The following is an 8,778-nucleotide window of genomic DNA, read 5'->3' as shown; positions in this document are numbered from 1 at the left end:
TTTTTAAATATTGTACATAGAAATACATTATATTGTAGAGTAGTTGTAGAGTTTAGAGTAGTTATAGAGTTATAAAGTAGTTATAGAGTTATAGAGTAGTTATAGAGTTATAGAGTAGTTACAGTGTAGTTATAGAATTATAGAGTATTTATAGAATTATAGAGTATTTATAGAATTATAGAGTATTTATAGAATTATAGAGTATTAACTATTAACAAATATTCATTTGAAAAAATTAAACCTAGTAGCTATATAATATTTAACAATTTATATATTCAAAATATTTGATTTTTGAAATATGAATATATAAACTACTATTAAAGCTTACTATTTGGTTTTCCATACCTTATGTTTTCGTAGCTTTTCTTAGGTTTTCTCTACAACTTTCGGATTATATATTTCTTATTTTAATTTACTTACAATTCTGATTAATTTTACATCGTGATTCATTTAATTTTAATTATTAAAATGAGATAAGAATTTGAAACCAGTGATATGTATGAGCTGATGTAGACAGCTGACGTATATTTATGTAAGTTGAAACCTTCGAGCATAAATAAAATATAAATAAAATTTAGCTGAGATCATCACAGTGCTATATTTATATGTTTAATTGTTCATTTCTAAGCAAACTAACGGTATTGGTATACAATCAATTAATAATCATAGTTATTGAAAAACAAGATATGTTAGGATCATAAATTATCAGTAATGATATATTAAGCAACGATACAGAGATGTTTGGGAAATGATACAAAAAAAATTGTATCCTATACTTTTAAAGTTTTTTTTGAGATTTGAACTATGGCTACTTCCTCAATTTGCATTTGATTTAGAACATTGAAAAAATAAAATTTATTTTTATAAATAAAAAAATATTAAGAAGGACGAGCTCTCAATTTTTTTACCTCTATGAATATAATTATAAATTAACAAGTTTTATTAAGAAAATTATATAACTATGGTTCAATTATCAATTAAGCTACATCAATTAATTTAACAAATATTCTGAAAGATATATATGAAATATTCTTAAATATTCTTTCAATAAAAGCTTTAGCTTTATAGAGCTATGAATATAAACATAGAGAATATCAGTTGGTAGTTTATACAAACAAATTTATTCCCTAGCAATTAAATTTTAACGATTTATTTCAATCAATTCAAATTATTTCTCAAGCATTTCAGACCACATTATCATTACTTTTGACCTTTGATATTGAAATAAGTGGCTCAATTTTCTAAGAAATCAGAAAATATATAGTAGAGACAAAGATTTCAATTGACACTGAAGAATTGAGGCCACAAAAATCGTTATGAAATGCCAACAAATTAATTTTAACATAAAACAATGTAAGGCACGGCTTCTCTTGTTAGCTCGGAAAGTACATAAACACGTTTAGCAATAAAAAAAATTAGATTTGCGAAGAATACAGGGATAGGTGTAATAAAATATTGAGATAAAAGATACATGAAGTATAAAATGATTCTAAACGTGTATAATATATAAAATAAAAAATGAACTGCACTTAGATTAAAATTTGAATAGTTCATTTTTGTTTATGATCTTTAAGATTTAAATAGGGCAGCTATAGGGGCTTATTGTAAAAGGGGTATGTAGTAATAGGCATTTTCCAATGAGATGTAAAACATTTTTTTCTGATTATTATATTTTTTTTGACAATATTTTCATATCTCATTCAGACAGGGGTGCTAACTATAAGAGATTAGATATATATATATATATATATATATATATATGTGTGTGTGTGTGTGTGTGTGTGTGTGTCTGCATTTCATTCTACGTGTATAAGCCTTAAATTTAGTCAGCTATTCTATTATCTCTTCTTTCTTCTTCGATTTCTTCATAATATTTCTTTATTTTTCTTTTGAAATAATTGTCAACACTGGTCATCTTGATATCAATATTTATTATAAAATATTAAAATATTTTTTTGTCTCGATTGAATAAATAAGGACCCTTCCCCCCTACGCATCACTGTCCTGCTGATCCATGCAGTATACGAAAGTGTGCAGCTGCGTCATTTTTGAAAGCTTATATAAATTTGTACTAACATAAAAATTCAAAATATATTAATTAAAAGAAACTGTTGCAATCCTCCAGTTCCCCTAAGTAAATATTATATTTCTATAAATAGTAGTAAAGGGAGCGATCATTAATCACATGAGATTTTAAGGGGGAGGGGGAGTTTGGCAAAAAATCACAAAATATTACGTGGAAGAGAGAGGGGTATAATAAAATATCATGTGTTTTTATTTTTATCTGAATTTTTTAAAAAAATTCAAACATTTTCAAAAAAAATTAAAAATTTTAAAAATACACGTGATGTTTAGTTGGGGAGGGGGGTAAATTTGAATATCACCACGTATAACCAAGGGGAGGGGGTTTCAAAAAACCTTAAAAAAATCCATCGCCTTATTAAATGAAAAAACAAATATTATATATAAAATCTCAGTCTTTTATATTGAGATATTGTTATGATATACATTATAATCTTTCATCACTTTCTTGAATAACACATTAAATTATTTATAGAATACTCTATATCGTTGTCCGCAGAGCAATGACTCGTCATTGTTTTATATGCCAATTAACGCATTTTCTTTGTTTTCACGCATTTTCTTTGTTTCGTTCGGACGTCAAAATTACGCAGCAAAAAATAACTGATATGAAATATCTACTTCTTGTGAGACATTATACTGATTTTATATTCATATCATAACGTTATGAAAACTTTCTTTTATTCAGGTGAAAACTTGTGTCGCAGTAATTTATTGATTAAATTTATTGGCATATCTATCAAAATAAATAATTCGTTTTGACAGCAGATATGCATCGAAATAATATTCATAAATATTCAAATATGGTTCTTTTTTAACAAAAACATTGATGTCTTTAATTTATATTTTTTTGAACAGCACTTAAATCTTCCTGGACTGGAGGACAATCTAATGCCGCAGTCAGGGAACTTTTTAATCATCACCCCAAAATATTTTTGATTAAGTTGATATTACTTCTATTTCAACTACAGTAGCAAATACAGTTAACTTGAATTAAAAAATATGTAAAAATGCCACATTTACCCCATTTGGGGTAATTATTCTTGTTCCTCGAAGCATGGAGCTAGTTACTTTACCAATTATTATTAGTAAACATTGGGAAATACGCATTAACATTATTATTAAATATTAAATACTTATCTTACCTTTAGAAAAACGTGACTTATGAGCAGTTATAAATTTAAACAAAAAATCCTATTACATGTTTGTTTATTTAGTACAACATTGTTTATAACGCATATAATTTGCAACGTGAGCATTTAAGTAATCAGTATACTTATTAGACATGAAAATGCAGAAGGGCAAGTTTAAATTACAATGAAAATAAATATTTTTTAGCACGTTTCTAATATTGCACTATATTAAATTGCGTAATTTTGTAATTAAACAATTACTTAATTGTTATTAATTATACGCATTATTATATGCATCGAACAATTGTTATAGTAATTTTGATGATTGTTTAGAAATTATTGTATCAGAACATAGTTTTTTTTAAGTAAGCAATTATTGTAGCAATTGTAATTTTTTTGTTTTATTGTACATAGCAAACTATACACACAGTAATTGTAAATTTTATCGTGATATTGCTTGATAATGTTTTTAATTTTGATAAGTTACTAAATACAAATTAAAATTCCATACTATGAAACTAAAGTAGGACCTATATGTATTCATGCATTCATTTTTCTGAAAAATTAATTGATCATTTAAGTAAATACTCAATAATCACTTGGGGTAGAAAAGGCCAGGAAACGACAAATATTATAAGATTTTGATTATGCAGGAAAATTACTAGGTCCGAGGCTTTGTCGTTTTTTTATAATTTTCTGCCATTTTACCCTCAATTTTTACTTTAGATTGGGTAAAAAAAAAACTAAATTGGAAAACATATGCTGCACATCCAGCAGTACAGACATTTTTTTTTATTTTGAAGACCCATGTAATTCATTTATTTGTTTATTTATAAATATTTTTTATGTTTTGGGAATTAGGCATATACCTATCAAGAACTTTGATTTATTGTATCCAACATTTTTTAAATAAACACTCACTAAAAATCAAATGATACATTCACTAGAATTAACCTCACTATTACCTCGAAATTACCTATAGATGTATACTATTGAATATGTATTAATATTTCATAGGTAAAAAATATACAATTACAAACAAAAACGTTTTCTATACATGAATCCAATTATTGAAAAAAACAGCTTACTATGTTTAAAAAAATAATGTCTTCCATATGTTCCACTCTTGTTAAAAAATTAGTTAAAAAATCTTACAATTCACAAACAATTAATATAAGGCTTGTATAACGATCATATTTATGAAAAAATAATAAATTTTAGTTAAAGAATTCTACTAAAAATAAATATTTTCAACTACTACGTTGAGTTCTGTGAAACTCTATATTAAAATCATATATATGTTGAAATATTTTTTATATATATTATAAGTTTATTTGTTATTAAAATATTGTACCTTAATTAGAAAATCACTCACTTGATATCTATACATTTTTTAAATTAATATAAGCTTTTTACTACTAATAGTTTATAAAATAGTATTGTTTAGATTGCTATTTATAACACCTGGAAAAAAATTATTATTATTATACTTTCAACTACTGTTTTCTATGTCTGAGTGATATATAGAAACTAAAATTAAACTTTTTAGAAATGATGAATAATATTATCAAATGTTTTCCCAATAACTCACCAATGAAACTGCCGATTGTAAAACAAACATTAAATATTCACGGTTAAGATTTCTTGAATAGAAATCAAATTAATGCAAATTATTTAAATATTTTAACCGGTTGTGTTGCATAAGAAGTTTTTAACCATATGATCATAATGCAATAGTTTTTATGGTAATCGACTGAGATTACTTGACACTGAAAAGTTTTTTGCATTCAGGAGCAAATTCATGTGGTAATCACCTATTACTTGATAAATTGATATAAAAAATCAGAATGGCGTAATTTTAAGTGAATTTATCGAAAAATACAGATGTTACTAAAACTTCATGTTTGAGGTAAAAATCAGACAAATCGTATTTGAAAGCTTCTTCAAACTTTTACTTATTTTCGCTAGCGATACAATTCTATATAAACTTGTAACTTTTTAATCGTAAATATTATATTGAAATTATTTATTAATAAAAAGAGCAAGTCCGAATTTGTTGATCAGCAAAGATTAATACTGCTTATTTTTGTTATGATTTTTCTCAGTGTTTGTGATTTCGGAATTTTTGAAAAATTGTTTAAAATAGCAATCGGCTCTCTGTCTATTAACAAATAGGCAAATATGTAATGTGTGCCACAATCTACAATATAGACAAAGATAATCTCTACAATATTTTCATTGTTTGCCTTGAACTCACGAAGTTCATTGAAAGCTCGCAATTATTTTGCGCGACACACCCGCTTTTGGCAAAATAACTTTCAAAACATTCCGTTAAGAATTGTTGCTGTACTCGAGGCGGAATAATACGACGATTATTATTTCCTTCAGATAATAAAATACCTGTAGTATATTATTTAATCACATAAACGAGTGAACATTGAATAACTTCTAGTGACATACGTTTGGACCTCACTAGGTCATCAATTTTAGTGGATTTATAAAAAAATACAATGTTACTAAAATCCATGTTGGAGATAAAAATCAGACAAATAATTTTTGAACTACTTGAAAATACAACTTAATTTCTATTAAAACGCTGTTTATTTAACTTATTAATATTTTATTTAAATAAAATTATTTTATTTTATTTAAACTTAGGGGGCGTGGGGGTTAGCAAAAAATCACGAAAAATCACATGGGGGAGGGAAGGTTTTAGTAAGATATCACGTGTATTTATTTTTTACCTAAATTTTCTAAAAAATTTAAATTTTACGTTTTTTTTCTCAAATTCGAAAAATTTGTTCGGAAAATGTTACGTAACTAAAAGTGATGTTTGGTGGGGGAGGGTTTAATTCTTGTAATTAAAAGGAAATTTATATTTTATTCTGGTAGAATTAATTAAATATTGTGCTTTAAGCAATTAAAATAATCTTTGTTCTATAATTTTGTATGCAACGTGCCTTTGATAAGTCCTTGGTTTATAGAACGTTATATCTTTGCAATGCTATATAATTTATTATATATATGTATATATATATATATATATATATAACTCTGAAACGATTATATCTTTTATTTTATCAGCAATAAATGAACTTGCTCATATATAAACTCTTTATTTCTATCTCATTATTTTTATTGCAAAAACTGCTAAACTTGTGCATCATTCTTTATAATCCAATTTATTTTTTTATTTATTTTGATGATAAAGTAAATTACTATAACTGACCTTCAAACTAAACCCAAAAAACTTTGACATCATAATTATGATATTGAATATATAAGAAAAATCCCTCATTCTGAACAAAGTCGAATGCCGATGCATTTTTTACCTCAGGCGAAATGTACTTTCCAAAAATTCTCAGTCGTTTCGTGACTAACGCGTTAATTTCATATATTTTCTGTCGACAAGCATTATTAAATTATAATTATTCATATCCGACTCTTGGTCATTAATATTCTATGTTTAAATTAAAAGTCGAAGAAAAAAAATAAAAACGTTAACTAAATTATAGCTTTCAATCATAGGAAACCTGGAAATGGAAAATCGTATGAACATCTAAATTTGAAACTTAGGTAGTAGATAAGGGAATTTTACAGACCTGATTTAAAAAAAATTAATCCTTATTTATGACCTTACATAAAAAATTGTAAAATTAAATCTTGTGGCAAACATTTTCCAAAAATTAAAAAAAACGAAATTAAAAAAAAATATATTTATAAAAATAACTGCATTTTTGAATTATGAATTTAATGGGCAAATTACTAAATATCAGACTCAAAAATTGTAATAATTTAAACATTTTTTTATGTTAATTTGGATTATTTCCATCCGATTAATAATAAATTCATCGACTCAATGTAGATTCTATATTTTGAAGCAAACATGTAATTTAGAAATTATTGAATAATAGCGATAAACATTTATTGCGAGATTCCGATATTACCATAATTTTCTTTTATCAATATATAATCGAAAATATTCACATTGTTCATTAATATTAATTTTTGAAAGTTTTATAATAAAACCACAAAATTGACACCGCAGGTCATATGCTCACGGTCTTCACTTTCCCTTAAATATCGAAGTGAGAGTTAAATCATTTTAAACAAGAAAAGAAAATAAGTGCATATCATAAGAGCATGTGCAATTATTTATCGATAAGGAGATTTATTAAAGAAATTTAAATTTTAAGATCGGACGATATGCAAAGAAAGTTAAGAAAAAATGCATCGTAAAATATTTTGTTTAACTTTACCATTCATTGTTGATTAATTAACATAATAATCGATATGTCAGTCATATGTGTCTGACGGTAAGAAGATTTACATGAGTTGTGTCAGACATATATGTCCTACACAAACGATATACATTTGCAGTATGTTTCGAAAGCTAGACCTATCAGGAACAAAATCTGAAAATTCTTTGGCTTAAGAGCATATAATACTTAATTTATGGCCATGTCATGATTTAATATAGGGCCACATATGTGTCACATAAATAATAGTGTTTTTCCAGGAATTTTGACTTTTTTTTTTGATACATTAAGTTTCCTCGATACATTTTAACTACATTATCTAATAAAATTACCATGGCCCATGTAAAAATTTTCTTTTATATTACCATTTGCCCGTGTGAATTTTTTTCTTATATTATCGTGGCCATTAATCAATTTTTAACTTACCGTAGGGTAAGTTATAGTAATCGCAAAAAAATCGAAAATGAAAATTTTTATATATCTTTACGTTTCAGAGGTTTCTAAATACTTCGGCATACCTTAGAAAAATGGATGTATATGTGTGTGTATGTGTGTATGTATTTGTGTACGGATACAAATTTTCGTCGACGATTTCGGATACACCGATCAACCGATTTGAATAGTTCAAAAAACATTCGATTCATATTGATAAAGAGACGTGCTGATTAGTTTTTGGCAAAGGCAGATCTAGCCGTTCCGAAGATACGGGGCAAAAAGTGCCAAAAATGGTAACTTATTTTTTAAGAGAACGGAGCGTCTGATTTGAATAATTCAAAAAACATTTTACTTGTATTGACAAGGTGAAAAATTGATCAAATTTTCATGGAGGCAGGTCTAGCGGTTTCGGAGATCTAGTAAAAAAAGTAAAAAAAAATGACATCTGGCGGTCAAAAATTTTGTTCTCAAAAATCTAATTTTTCAGAGTAATTTTTTTTTTTAAATGTTAATCTCAAAGTTAATCTTAAAGTTTCAGCAATTTGCCTTAAGGCACAATGTCATGCACCTCAATAGTTATTTCCTTAATCACAATATCGGAAATAGCCATAAGAAATTAATACTTTCACTGGTGTGCATCAAGTATGAAAATTTTGGCATGTGTACAAGAATAATACGATTAATTGCTGTATTTAAATGCATACTCAACTTAATTGGATTATTATAAACAATTATCTTTATTTAAAACAGAAAACATATTTATACGTGTCCATTGTTAAAAGCAAAATATAAAGATAATAATGTAAAAGAAATTAAATTTTAATTATAAATATTGCTTCTTATTGCATTGTTCAGATATTAATGATGAT

The sequence above is a fragment of the Ctenocephalides felis genome, unplaced genomic scaffold (genome assembly GCF_003426905.1).
Source record: "Ctenocephalides felis isolate EL2017-DRISC unplaced genomic scaffold, ASM342690v1 CF-g0.4_SCAFFOLD_01170, whole genome shotgun sequence".
Classification (NCBI taxonomy): domain Eukaryota; kingdom Metazoa; phylum Arthropoda; class Insecta; order Siphonaptera; family Pulicidae; genus Ctenocephalides; species Ctenocephalides felis.
The sequence above is the reverse complement of the archived record's forward strand: the minus strand, read 5'-3'. Positions refer to the sequence as shown.